This window comes from Octopus bimaculoides, chromosome 3 (assembly GCF_046866305.1).
Source record: "Octopus bimaculoides isolate indiv1 chromosome 3, ASM4686630v1, whole genome shotgun sequence".
NCBI lineage: Eukaryota > Metazoa > Mollusca > Cephalopoda > Octopoda > Octopodidae > Octopus > Octopus bimaculoides.
This window is the reverse complement of record NC_142930.1, coordinates 48513017-48529042: the sequence shown is the minus strand read 5'-3', so window position 1 is coordinate 48529042 and position 16026 is coordinate 48513017.

Below are 16026 nucleotides of genomic sequence, written 5' to 3'. Positions count from 1 at the left end.
CTCTTGTTCCCTTTTGATCGAACTCCCCACTTTTTTCCCTTCCTACCATCCCTTTTAATCGACACACCCCTGCTTTTTTTTTTCTTTTCCTTCCCCCTCCCAAAAAGAAAAGCTCTACATTGTATTTGTCCCAACTTTGTTGAGCCCTGTGTGGCTAATAAAAGAAATGCATCTATTTATCTATCTATTAATCTATCTGTCTGTCTGTCTGTCTATCTATCTATTTATCTATCCATCTATCTATCTATTTACCTATTTATCTATCCACCCATCTATCTATCTATTTATCTATCTATCTATCTATCTATCTATCTATCTGTCTATTTGTCTGTCTGTCTGTCTGTCTGTCTGTCTGTCTGTCTGTCTGTCTGTCTAATAGATATTAGACAACTATCTATTTTATCTATTTATCTGTGTGTATTTGTTTGTATGTATAAGAAATTGGCTAGATTAAGTCTTAGAGAGGGATGGACTCTGCTAGGGTTAAAATGTTTACGACATTCTATATATCATGAAGGTGCTCCCACAACTCCAACAGTAGTTAAGAGCCCAAAGAAGGGAAAGTATATTTCAATAAAAAATATGGTCACAAGGGAGTTTTATATAAATTGCTAAATAAGTCAAATTGAAAAAAAAAAGTAACTAAATTTTGCTTACATTGGATGCTGAACTTTCACTCTATCAAACACACGTATCCCCCCCCCCCCGCCAAAAAAACCACATTTTCTCTTTCTCTCACCCCACCTCTCTCCCTCTCTGTTGAAGCAGGTGTAGTGTTGTAGGACAGGCAAGTCATCCACAGCATTCCTCTGATGTTTGCTTATTTTTTTTTTTCTGTTTTCTTTCCCCACTTTTTTGTTTATCTCTCTAATCACTTCCTTCTATTTTTATTTTGTATTTTTGTTACCACTATTTCTTTATCACTCGGTGACCTCGAAAGAAATTCAAACAAATTTTATTTGGATACACTTAACAGCAAATGAAAATATTTTTGACACACTTTGTTCATAAAGCGAAAGTAAAAAAGAAATGACTGAAATAGATCTTACCTGCAATATTATATACAGTGGTGTAGGTAATGTTAAACAAGTGATTTGTAACATTTAACAATAATATCCCAGTTACTATCAATAATCACATCTTAAATACTTCTTATTCCTAGTTGTAATTTTTGTTATCTTCACCTTTTCACCAAATTGACATTTAAGTCTCATTGATTGATGTGTGCAAATTATTTTCTTTTGCAAATGTGATTCTAGTATCATAGCAAAACCAATCCTACTTAGAAGTTTTGTAGCAAAAGTGGAGACATTTTTATTTGTTTCTACTTGAAGAGAATTATCATAATTTAAGAACATCCCACACAATATTTATCAGTCAACTCAACAATAGGTTCATATTACATTAATGACACTTATTTGTTTTACCTTAACCAACAGTCGTAGATTCAGTGTTCCAAAGTCAGAAGACATTTTTATATATTACTAGCAGAGATACCCGGCGTTGCCCGTGTTACATGCAATTGAAAAATGAGACTTTTCTGTTATATTTTCTGTAAGGAACTGGAATACATATGATTCGAATTTCATCAAAATTGCACATGAGGGTTCTTTCCCTCTTTACACACCCTAAAAAAATTCTAATCATGAGACATGTATCCCATACTATTGATCTTTATGCGCATATTCCAAAATTTCAGTCTTCTGGAACCTGTGAAATGGAGCTCATGGAGCTCTAAAATGTGGGAATGAAGGCCCCTATTGGGGGTGGGGGTGTTAATGTCAACCAGAGAAGTTGAATTGTTGGGAAATGTTTTTACTTGGGTCTTATAGTATGCCTGTATATATGTGAGAGTATAGTCTCACTTTAATAGTTTCAGTATGAAATTGAAAATATTAAAGTGAAAATATTTGAAATTACAGTAGCGACATGTTATTGTTTCACTTTTGACAGGTAATACTGAAATAGTGGAATAGTTTCAGTGTTAGAGTGAAAGTATCTGACATTACAGTAGAGTGATGTTATTGTTTCATTTTTGACACATAATACTGAAATAGTGGAGGAGATAAGATATTGCTGTGGGCTCGAACTATGCAGGAAGTAAAAAATTTTTTTGGCCTAAGACACTACATGGACCTTAAAAGAATTTTGCTCCTGAAAAATGGAGCTCATGGAGCTGAAAATTGTGGGAGTTAAGGCCCCTATTGGTGATGGGTGTATTAATGTCAACCAGAAAAGTTTAATTGTTGGGAATCTTTTTAACTTGTGTGTAATATGTATTGTTTGAATTTCTTTAAAATAGGAAATATATGTATGTTCACTGGGTTTGTAAAAGAGAGCAAAGCTACAGGAAAGCAAAAGACGAATGATCACGATAATCAGTCAGCTACTGTAGCCTAGTCGTTACTACTCCCCAATGTAGGATTCCTCACCATACAGGTGACAGGTACAGCTTTAAGATGCATTATGGATCTATAGCAATTGGAAGGGCATGACTCAATAGAAACAACAATGTGTGACGTTTGGAGTAAAGGGAAATGAAAGTGTCGCCTCTGGAGTTTGCAAATGACCACTCTACCGATAGGTAACTGGGCAGAAAATATTTACAATCAATAAATGTCTTCGAACAACCAGTCACTCATCTGGGAAGGCCTTGAAATCAATGTTACCAACTGGGGACTATATGTGTCGCAGTGGTAATAAAAAGACTCAAAGGAGGTCTGTAACGAAATAATTTTACTCATCACTTTGCAAGTGAATCAGTGGAGGCAAAGATGAGTCTCATTTACTTGACAATTTATGCACCACATTGCAGAAATCACAATGTAAATATATCTGAAAGGATAGTCTTACACTGTTGTAGCGTTGGATTACAAATAATGCTCATCTGTTATGTTCGGGTGACCCTATAGCTACCAATGGTACAACTGTATTCGTCTTTGCTTAGGAAAAATGACTAAATTGTGGGTGTGAAGTCCCCATGAAGGGGTCTTTGTAACTTCTAAGAAGAAAAAATTTTTAGAAATATTACTTTATTTGTGTGTAATCTGTATGGTTAAAATTTCATCAACATCAAAAATATATGAATTTTCATGGGGGTTATGGCCATTATGCATAGAATATAATTTCCAAATTTCTTAAAGATCCATTCAATACTTTTGACGTAGTTTTGGATAAGAAAACAAATGACTAATGTGTGTGTTTGTGTGCATATATATGTGTGTGTGTATGGGTGTATATATGTATAGATATCTGTATGCATTTATATATGTGTACATATTAGATGTACACCTATATATATACATCTACACATATGTATACATATACATGTATGCATATAGATCTATATCTATATATCTATCTATACATATATGTGTACATATACATGTATATGTATACATATACATCTATCTCTCTTTCTATCTCTCTCTCTCTCTCTCTCTCTCTCTCTCTCTATATATATATATATATATATATATATATATATATATATATATACACACACACCATTAAAGTCAAAGTATCTGTCATTACAGTATCGAAATGTGATTGTTTCAGTTAGTGGAATAGTTTCATTTTTAAAGTGAAAGTATTTGACATGAGTGTTTTTGTTTCACTTTTGACACATAATACTTAAATAGTGGAGGAGATATTATGTTGCTGTGGGCTCGAACTATGCAAGAAGTTAAAAATTTTTTTTGACTAAAACACAACTGGAACCCTAAGTAAGGCATGTGTAAAATTTGAATGAAATTGGTTGCGTAGTTCTCGAGTTTTAGGGAAACACACACACACACACACACACACACACACACACACACACACACACACACACACAGACAGACACACATTCTCATTTTTATATATATAGATAATCAGAGTGCTTACTCATACTACTAAGACAAAAGTGATTGAAAATTGTTCGAAAACAATTATTTGAAAAAAAGTTATTCACAATAAATATCATTTGTGTACTTGATTTTTAATTTTATCATTTTTGTTTAAATAAAATAAAAAATTTAGATTAACATTTCATATAATCCTCCTCCTCCTCTTCCTCCTCCTCCTCATCATTGTTTAACATCCACTTTCCATGCTAGCATGGGTTGGACGATTTGACTGAGGACTGGTGGACAAGATGGCTGCACCAGGCTCCAATCTCATCTGGCAATATTTCTACAGCTGGATGCCCTTCCTAATGCTAATTCTTCCTGGCCTGTATTCTCAATCTGAGTCAGTTCACATACTGTAACATTGTGTTAATGTGCAATGTGTATTATTATTGGAGGAATTGGCAGAGTTATATATATCTGTGTCTTGTATGTACTGAATTTTCTCTCAGTATCCAACCCTAGCTAAAACAGTATTGTAATATGGTGTGTGTGATTCAAAAATTTTTTTATTAGCAGATAACACAGATATTTTTATTGAAATATTCTTAACTAATCCCCATATTATTGAGGGTGGATGATTGGATGCTACATTTATATACTTGATATTATCATAAACCAAATGATAATATTAATTATATAAAACCTGTGCAAGCGTGTTTATATAGCCATATCAATTAATGGTTATATCAATACTTTTTACGCTGTATTGCGTATTCATTCCTTTCTTGTATCTGTTATTTTTTATTATTGACCTTCTATATAAACGAAGCTATATCCTTTAATTTGTTGCTTCTTTTTTATACAAACCAAGAAGCTACCTTATGGAACAGTTGTTATTTTAATGAGTTATATACAATTATCATCCGAAGAGGCACATCTACACCAACGGACGCTCCTAAACCAGTTGTTAAGTATCCCACCCATGAGGGATCGATGCTAGATGGTTTGAAACAGTTGTAGTGATTAATAAAAATTCATGTATCTTCCAACTTCCATCTCTCTCATTAACCAAATATACAACAAACACAGTGAAAGTGAATGTGCTTTACTGGTAAGCTACCAGATATACACCATGTTTTATTATCTAATATATATATATTCGAAATGTGGAGTAGATAAAACAGGGGACAACTGAAGGGATTGTTTTCTATGTTGCCTCTCTCGTTTCTCTATTTGTTTCTTTTATGTTCTCGTTTTTCATTTTGTTCATGTTTTTTTGACGTCCTGTACCCATATATGTATGTATATATGAATATATATATAGGTATGTACATATATGTATATATGCACATTTATATATATTGTTTATATTATTATACATACATGCATATCATCATCATCATCATCATCGTCGTTTAACGTCCGCTTTCCATGCTAGCATGGGTTGGACTACTTGACTGAGGACTGGTGAAACCGGATGGCAACACCAGGCTCCAATCTAAATTTGGCAGAGTTTCTACAGCTGGATGCCCTTCCTAACACCAACCACCCAGAGAGTGTAGTAGGTGCTTTTACGTGTCACCTGCACGAAGGCCAGTCAGGCGATACTGGCAACGGCCACGCTCGAAATGGTGTCTTTTATGTGCCACCCGCACAAGCCAGTCCAGGGGCACTGGCAACGATCTCGCTCGAAAATCCTACGGGAGCCAGTCAGGCGGTACTGGCAACGGCTACGCTCAAAATGGTGCATCTCATGTGCCACCCGCACAAGAGCCAGTCCAGGGGCACTGGCAACGATCTTACTTGGCTTGCCGGATCTTCTCACGCACAGCACATTTCCAAAGGTCTCGGTCAGTAGTCATCGCCTCGGTGAGGCCCAATGTACGAAGGTCTTGCCTCACCACCTCAGCCCAGGTCTTCCTGGGCCTACCTCTTCCACGGGTTCCCTCAACTGTTAGGGTGTGGCACTTTTTCAGGCAGCTATCCTCATCCATTCTCACCACATGTCCATACCAGCGCAATCGTCTCTCTTGCACACCACAACTGATGCTTCTAATGTTCAGCTTTTCTCTCAAGATACTTACACTCTGACGGGTATTCACATTGACATTACACATCCAACGGAGTATACTGGCTTCATTCCTTACGAGCTTACGTATGTCCTCAGCAGTTACAGCCCATGTTTCACTGCCATGTAGCATGGCTGTTCGTATGCATGCGTCATACAGTCTGCCTTTTACTCTGAGTGAGAGTCCCTTTGTCGCCAGCAGGGGTAAGAGCTCTCTAAATTTGCCCAGGCTATTCTTATTCTAGCAGCTACACTTTCAGCGCACCCACCCTCACTACTAACTTGGTCGCCCAGATAGCGGAAGCTATCGACTACCTCTAGTTTTTCACCCTGGAATGAGATAGAAGTTGTTTCCTGTTTGTTTACAGTCTTTATTGCACCTGAACATCTGCCACAAACAAAAACTAACTTCCTAGTTAACCTGCCTTTGATGTTGCTGCATCTCTTATGTGTCCATAGCTTGCACCGGGTACATCTTATAGAGTTACTACCTACTCCTTTTCTACATACTGAGCAGGGCCATCTACCTGAAGGGGTTTGTGTTTTATCTACCTTCCTACTTATTAGGATTTTGGTTTTAGCTAGGTTGACTCTAAGGCCCTTCAATTCTAGACCTTGCTTCCACACCTGAAACTTCTCCCCTAGTTCTGATAGTGACTCCGCAATTAGGGCAAGGTCATCAGCATAGAGGAGCTCCCAGGGGCAACCTGTCTTGAACTCCTCTGTGATTGCCTGGAGGACTATGATAAATAAGAGGGGGCTGAGGACGGAACCTTGGTGGACCCCTACCTCTACCCGGAATTCATTGCTGTACTCATTTCCAACCCTCACCTTACTGGCAGCATCTCTGTACATGGCTCGCACAGCTCTCACTAACCATTCTTCTATCCCAAGTTTCCTCATTGACCACCAGATAAGGGATCGGGGGCCCTGTCAAAGGCTTTCTCCATGTCAACGAAAGCCAGGTACAGAGGTTTATCCTTAGCTAGGTATTTCTCCTGCAGCTGTCTCACTAGAAATAAGGCATCAGTAGTGCTTTTACCTGGCACGAACCCAAACTGCATCTCATCTAAATTGATTCGCTCCCTAATTAGTTGGGCTATGACCCCCTCTCTGTAACTTTCATAACCTGATCTAACAGCTTGATGCCTCTGTATATATATATATATATATATGTATGTATGTATGTATGTATGTATGTATGTATGTATGCATAGGCATTGCTGTGGAAAGAAGCTTGTTTCCCAAGCACATGATTCTCAGTTCACTTCTACAGCATGTGATCTTGGGTGAGTGTTTTCTACTATAGTCTTGGGCTGACCAAAGCCTTGTGAGTTGATTTAGTTAACAGAAACTGAAAGAAGCCCGATGTGTGTGTGTGTGTGCATGTGCGTGTTTGTGTGTTTTGTTGCATTTGGGATTTATGAAAGCCATTCACTGAAAATGATGTTGTCTTTGCTATTTCTATTAATAGATCACCTGCATGTGTTAAGCCTGCCTTCAGGGACCTCTCATTTGAAAAGCAGGTAAGGATTAATAACAGAAAGGGCATCCAGCAATAAAAGAAAATATGCCTCAATAATATAATGCACATATAAAACAAATGAATGAACAAATGTATGTATAATAATGTTTGTTTTTATGTATAGTTTTATATGAAAACAGTCAAACCATTAGTAAAGGATCAATATTCTGGACATTTTAGTTGGATTATTCAATTACAAGTTTTGGCAATATTCTATGTTAATTAGATGTAGACAAACAGATAGATGGAGGGATTGATAGCTGGATGGATAAATAGATGGATGGAGAGAGAGTGAGAGAGGGTGTGGGTAATGGTGAGGAAGAGAAAATTTGAGTAATGGACAAAATGTAATTCTGTAATTAACGGTTTCATGTGATTAGTGAAACCAAAGACACATGATGTTTGAAATGTCACCAGAGAATTTTATGAAGTATTAAAGAGATCTCAGCTACTTACATTCATAAAACATTCATTTTGACCTCATACAAAGCCTACATTACAACATGCAGGAAATTCATTTGAACTACTCATAGTGTGTGTGTGTGTGTGTGTGTGTGTGTGTGTGTGTGTGTGTGTGTGTGTATGGCTGTGTGGTAAGAGGTTTGCTTTCCAACTGCATGGTTCTAGGTTCGGTCTCACCTTGGGCAAGTGTCTTCAACTATGGCCTCAGGCCAATCAAAGACTTGTGAATGGATTTGGTAGATGGAAACTGAAAGAAGCTTATTGTATGTGTATGTGTATGTGTGTGTGTGTGTGCATGCATGCGTTTGTGCATTTGTGCATGTGTGTGTGTGTGTGTGTGTGTGTGTGTGTGTGTGTGTCTGAGGATGTTCCCCATTATCACTTGACAGATGGTGTTGTGTTTCCATCCCCATAACTAAGCAGTTCAGCAAAAGAAACTGATAGAATAAATACCAGGCCTGAAAAAAGTCCCTCAAGGGCATGTCCTGACATATCTTTGCCACCTTTCTCTGGCTATTGCTCTCCTTATCTTACTCATTGACTCACTAATCCTCTTTATCCTACTCTCTAATTCACCCTTTTTTTCAACTGGGGTAACCTTTATGCTTCTTATTTCTCATCAACTGGCACAAAGCTACCATCACCCTCATAACTAACCCCCTCCCCCAGCTGAAGGGGGTTTTCTCTTGCAAAATTACTTGGTGACCATGTTGATGCTGGTGCCAAGTAAAAAGTACCCAGTACACTCTGTAAAATGGTTGGTGCTAGGAAGGGCATCCAGCCATGGAAACCATAGATTCTGGTGCAGACAATGGAGCTTGGTGCAGTCCCTGGCCATGCCAGGATGGAAAACAGGTGTTAAATGATGATGATGACAATGATGATGATGGTAAATTCCTGATTTATTAAAATTATCTCCTTCTCTGAAGGATATCAGTTCTTTAAAATGATGCTCTTGTATAGCAAGAAAAGCTTGTGTCTCATACAGCTGCTGACATAGAGTCATATATTCCATTAACCTTGAGGTGATGTTATATGATGTCACTTTTAATTCCCTTCAACTTGATATATATAGCAATTACAAAACAATGAAACATCTTATAACATTAATTGACAGTTGAAGTGGGAATTTTTTTGAAGTCAAAAAGCAAGATTTTTGGTAATTGCCCTCATGAGTGTAAATCCATTTAAGTGATGTTATTTCCCACTTTAAACTTGAACTCAGGAAGGATATTTAGTGGGGGAATAAAAAGACGGAGAAAAGACGAGTTATTCCCCATGGATTAATGTTGCATGTCAAACTGCAAAAATGTGAAATGAAAAATGTTAATAGTAGTAATTCATTTTACTCTAGGCACAAGGCCTGGAATTTCGAGGGAAGGTGTTAGTCCAGGGGTCTCCAAAGTACCCAATATTGACCCCTGGTAGTTGATGGGACTATTCACGGGGTCAATAAATGCCTAGAAACTGCACATCTACATTATTATTATCATTTATCTATTTTCTTGTACATGCCTGGGGGTCGATGAGGGGTCAATGGTCTAAAAAGTTTGGGGACCCTTGTTTAGTCGATTACATTAACCCCAGTGCTCAACTGGTATCTGTTTTATAGATTCCAAAACTGCCATACATACTCACCTTGTCTCTGATGATGGAATACCCAGTGTACAGACATGGTAGCCTATCACTTGGGATATTCCAGAAACAACTGTAAGACTTCAAATTAACTTTACCTTAATTAAAGTATTATAAATGGCATGAGATACTCGTCCTGCATGAGATTGTGTTGTCCTTTTCCTCTAATATATACCTGCTAACATGAAAACCTAAAATGGATCCCTAGCTCCAGCCTCAACTGTGAACTTGGGACCTATTGGATGACCAGTTTTAGCACTTACTCAGAATACCTATTCGTTTAGATCAGGGGTTTTCAAACTGTGGTCCGCAAGGACAAGACAGGGGGTCCGTAAACAGCAAATACTTTTTATGGGCAATTTGATTTTATATATGTTTTTTAATCGAAATCTTTTAATTGACAATAAACCTATTTGTTAAATACTGTTAAATAAATAAATGTAAAAATATATGTTATTTTAAGCAAATATTTATGTATAAATTTCATAAGCATTTATAAGAGGGTCCCTAAGGTAAAGCCTGAAATATAAAGGGGTCCGCGAGTCAAAAAGTTTGAAAACCCCTGGTTTAGATCACCAGTGAACAAAACACATCATATTCTATATATATATATATATATATATATATATATATATATATATATATATATATATATATATATATATATATATATATACATACATATATATATATATATATATATATATATATATATATATATATATATATATATATATATATATACATATATATATATATATATATATATATATATATATATATATATATATATATATACATATATATATATATATATATCAGGGGTGTATATTCCAGGTGTGCTAGGTGTGTGCTGCACATCTATCGAAAATGGCAAATTCATTATAAATATTAACTTTATTCATTAATTTAATAATAGATCTTAAAGGAAAACTTTTGTTATACGTCTGCTTGAAATTTAGTGGTATTGAGTGTGGCAGCACACCCAGTACCACAAAATACAACAACCATATGCCACCGACCGACCGACCGACCGACCTTCCTTCCTTCTTTAAGGAGCATGCACTGCCTAGACTTAACTGTTATTGCTGATGATATCTTCCATTTCCTTTAATAACAATTTGGTTTCTGTCGTTGTCATAACTAATCCATGGGGAATAACTCTTCCTTTCTTTTATATATATATATATTTTTTTATATTAGATTTTCACCTCCAATTTTTTTCCCCCAAAATATCGTTCCAGCCTTTTACTACCACTAAGCAAATCAGAAGTGTGTGTATTTCTAGCGCTAAAAAGATTTGCTACTACCAGCAGATCTGAAAAGTCATCAATACCATAAAGTGATAATATTTGATGGTAGGTAAAATCTCAACCTGTTATATGCCAAATGAATTGACCCTGGTACTTTTTCCTCTTCTTGTTAAGACTGGTACTTATTCTATCGGTCTCTTTTGCTAAACCGCTTAGTTACACACCAACACGAGTTATCAAGTGGTAGTGAAGGAAAACAGAGGCAAACATACACACACAGACACAGGAGTGGCTGTGTCGTAAGTAGCTTGCTTACCAACCACATGGTTCCGGGTTCAGTCCCACTGCGTGGCACCTTGGGCAAGTGTCTTCAACTATAGCCTCGGGCCGACCAAAGCCTTGTGAGTGGATTTGGTAGACGGAAACTGAAAGAAGACCGTCGTGTGAAAAAGTGCCACTCCCTAACAGTTGAGGGAACCCGTGGAAGAGGTAGGCCCAGGAAGACCTGGGCTGAGGTGGTGAGGCAAGACCTTCGAACGTTGGGCCTCACCGAGGCGATGACTACTGACCGAGACCTTTGGAAATGTGCTGTGCGTGAGAAGACCCGGCAAGCCAAGTGAGATCGTTGCCAGTGCCCCTGGACTGGCTCTTGTGCGGGTGGCACATAAGATGTACCATCCTGAGCGTGACCGTTTCCAGTACCGCCTGACTGGCCTTGTAGGGTTTTCGAGCGAGATCGTTGCCAGTGCCCCTGGACTGGCTCTTGTGCGGGTGGCACATAAAAGACACCATTTCGAGCGTGGCCGTTTTCGTGCGGGTGACACGTAAAAGCACCCACTACACTCTCTGAGTGGTTGGCGTTAGGAAGGGCATCCAGCTGTAGAAACTCTGCCAAATTAGATTGGAGCCTGGTGTAGCCATCCGGTTGCACCAGTCCTCAGTCAAATCGTCCAACCCATGCTAGCATGGAAAGCGGACGTTAAATGATGATGATGATGATATGTATGTGTGTTTGTGTGTCTGTGTTTGTCCCTCCAACATCGCTTGATAACCAATGCTGGTGTGTTTACGTCCCCGTAACTTAGCGGTTCGGCAAGAGAGACCGATAGAATAAGTACTAGGCTTAGAAAGAATAAGTCCTGGGGTCGATTTGCTCGACTAAAGGCGGTGCTCCAGCATGGCCGCAGTCAAATGACTGAAACAAGTAAAAGAGTAAAAGAGTATATATATACAACGGGCTTCTTTCAGTTTCTGTCAATCAAATCCACTGGCCTTATTCATTCTAAATCCAGTACTGGTTGTACTCCATGTAAATTTGTTCTGTAAATTTTTTATCTTTTAGTTCTTTTCAGTCATTTGACTGTGGCCAAGCTTGGGTACCTTCTTGAAGGGTTTTTAGTTGAACAAATCAACCTTAAAACTTATTTTTTGAATCCTAGTACTTATTCTATCAGTATCTTTTGTCAAACCACTAAATGCGGCAACATAAACACACCAACACTGGTTGTCAAGCAGTGGTGGTGGACAAACACACACATACACACACACATATGTATGTATATATATATATATATATATATATATATATATATATACTCTGACGTGTAATCACGGGGATGTGAGTTCGAGTCCACAGCTAACCACCTACACTTATATATATATATATTCCATGCATGTGGGAAGAGCGCTGGCAAGATATGCAACATGAAGGAAGCTTGAACATCAACAGTGGAAAACATAAAATAGAACTGTAAGATGAAATGCAATTATGTTAAAAGAACGTGCATTTATAAAACAATGAAAAATTATTGCCTAAATACTTTTAAGTGTTCCAAGATATCACAAAGGAATTTAATATGGCTGCTCTTGGAAGCTCCTCTACTCTGATGACCTTGTTCATATTGCTGAATCACTACAGAAGTAGAGAAGACATTTCAGGTATCAAAGCAAGGGCTAGAGTCAAATGACCTCAGAATTAATTGAGCAAAGACCAAAGTCCAAATAAGTAAGAAAACAGACAAATCACAGATCCCTTCAGGGAGAAACTTCATACAATGTACCCAGTGCAAGAAGTGTATTGTTTGTTTATATATAACAAACAATTATATAATCAAATATTGTTGCATACAAAATGAAACTGAAGTGAAGTAAGTCAATATGTAGATATATAATAGCAATGCAATCTTAGCATTACTAATGTTGAAAATAAAAATATTAAAAGAATATCTATTGTTCTTAAAGCAATGAAAGCATACAACAGTTCAAAATATAAAATTTAGAGCAGACAGCTATAAAATGAAATATTGCAAAGCATTGTTAACACAATATGAACATGATGAATAAAGAGTGAAGGCGTGTGGCTTAGTGGTTAGGGCATTCGGCTCACGATCGTAAGGTCGTGAGTTCAATTGCCGGCAGCGTGTTGTGTCCTTGAGCAAGACACTTTATTTCACGTTGCTCCAGTCCACTCAGCTGGCAAAAATGAGTAGTACCTGTATTTCAAAGGGCCGGCTTTGTCACACTCTGTGTCACGCTGAATCTCCCTGAGAACTACGTTAGGGGTACACGTGTCTGAGGATTGCTCAGTCACTTGCACGTTAATTTCACGAGCAAGCTGTTCTGTTCTCACGATTTCTCCAATAAAAGGTCCTGTCCCAAAGTGTCAGATACCATGAATGAATAAAAGACAGTGACAACAGAGACAAACAGAGACAACATTTCACACAGAAAAGCAGCTTCACATGTGCTTTTGAGAACCTGATATATGCACTAACTTGCTTTGGGTGTCAAGAGCAATACATAGGCCAAACAAAAAACAGTCTACATCAAAGGATGGCTCTGCACAGATCCCAGATCAAAATTCCCAAAAGCAGAAAAATAGCATTCAGCCAATACATCGACATTTGCGCCAATAACAAAAATCCAAGCTTCAGAATTTTTCCCCTCTATCAATTCAGGGATGATACAACCTGTAGCCAACAAATTAGTAAAGAGTCTTTCTTTATCACAAAATACAGACCCCTTTTGAATGCATCTACAACAAATGACATATCCACCACAACCTTAGAACACACACACAAATATTAAAAATGATACATTCAAAAGAAATACCCAAGAATTCATTAAAAACAGTCCCAATCACTGCTATAATCCACAAGCCACTTTTAGGTCACTTGACCATTTAACATCCTACTACTATCATACCATCCCACATTATTCTTTTATTATTCTTTCTTTTCATCTCCTTCTCCTTCTTCTTCTTCCTCTTCACCACCTCCTTCCTTACTTTACTACTACTGCTGTCTAGAATAACATAACCATTTAACATCCTACTACTATCATAGCACTCCGGCATTCTTTTGTTGTTGTTGTTGTTCTTCTTCTTCTTCTCCTCCTCCTCCTCCTCCTCTCCTCCTTCTTGATGGGTGCCTCTTGCAGTAGGTGTTAAGAGAGTTACCACCAATGCTGATACATGTCATCATTCCATCATGGAACTTTTCATTCAATGTTTTGTCTTTTTTGGTTGGGCTGGTCATAGTATGCAACACAAAAGAGACATTATAAATCAAGTGATGCACTGGCCTATTAAAGTGATGAAGGGTCTAACACAGGTCCAATCCTACTCTCTAAGTAGGCTATGCATTTACCCCAAAAGAACTAGAGAACTGGTCTACATCATTGGATGCAAATAAAGTTGCAGGTGTTGTATTAGCTTTCCTTCTCTTAAAGAAATGTCTAAACAAAGACTACGGGGTCTCTCACCCCCAGCTATTGGATGGCTTTTAACTCAATTGGATTCATCTTCTTTTTGACAGTTTAGTTTTGTCCTACTGGCTGTCCGATGAAAACCACTCTCCTTTCCAAATAGGATTGGTAGAGCTGCTGGTTTAGTCACTGACCATGCAAAATAAATTCATATGATGGCTGTCCACTTGTGACCAAGGAAGGCCACCACTGACCATTGTCCATATAAAGCGCCAGCAATACCTGTGCATAATGTTATTTCACCTTCGGTTGGCTTCAACTAGTTGTGCACCTGCAGCTTCCAGGCTTGCATGCACCCCCTCCCATTTCACCAGGTATCAGAAAGTTACTTTGCTGGTGATTCCACAACTTAAATTTTAGACCTAATAAGGCTTGCACAGCACCTCACAGACCCTCTCCACTCTACTGATGTGATCCAGAGACAGGCATGGCAAGATATCCAGAGTCAATAGGGGTCGCAGGCTCAGGAATGTGAGAGTGCCATGATTTCAAAGGCAAGCAAAAGATACCCCAAATGTTGGATGCCATTCCCTGCATGTCTGGTTTTATATCTGAGTGACTTTCACATAGACACATGGTTTAACAAAAGCTGAGGGGAGCTTCACTCCCACAGGTCTTCCAGCAAGCTGGATAACAACCCCGAATTTCTGAAGGTCGTGCTATATTGCTACATATTCGTTGAACCTAGACTTGGTACATTCGTCCTTTTTAACATGTCTGTACATACATACGTACATAAACCGGCTTTCTCTATCGACAAGAAATCTTGGAATAAAAATGAATTATCACACACACACACAAACACACATCCATCCATACAACTGCACCCGCACGCGCACAGCCACGCTCAAATGAGGGCTAAGAGTCTATTTTCAAACTAACATGATAACGAAACTACACTGTGCACAGACACACAACCACGTGTGACGTAACAAACATTTTCTTTCCCGCTGAAGTGAAAGACAAAAGGGAAACAATTTTGCCGTACAGCTCATGTTAAATACAAATACTGTATCTAGCAAAGAGGATAAATACATACGTTACATATATATATATATAAATACATACGTTACACACACACACACATATATATATATATATATATATGTGTGTGTGTGTGTGTGTGTGTGTATATATATATATACGTATGTATGTATATAAATATATGTGTTTACTTGCTCTTAAATATCATCACTGCCACTGTCACTTACAATGTAATAAGTCCAAATGTTTCCTTGTTATTGAACTTCCATTATTTTATTGCGTTCATGCCATATCCGCTTGCAGAAGATATTATTTAATTTTGTTTCTCTAACTCCGGTATTTCTGTACACTTGTATACACACACACACACACACACAATCTTCATCTGTTTGTCTCTATACAAACACATATATTTATATATTCTCACACACACACATATGTAACACAGACTGATATCAATACATACGCGTACACAAAGACACTATTACAAACTGACACAAA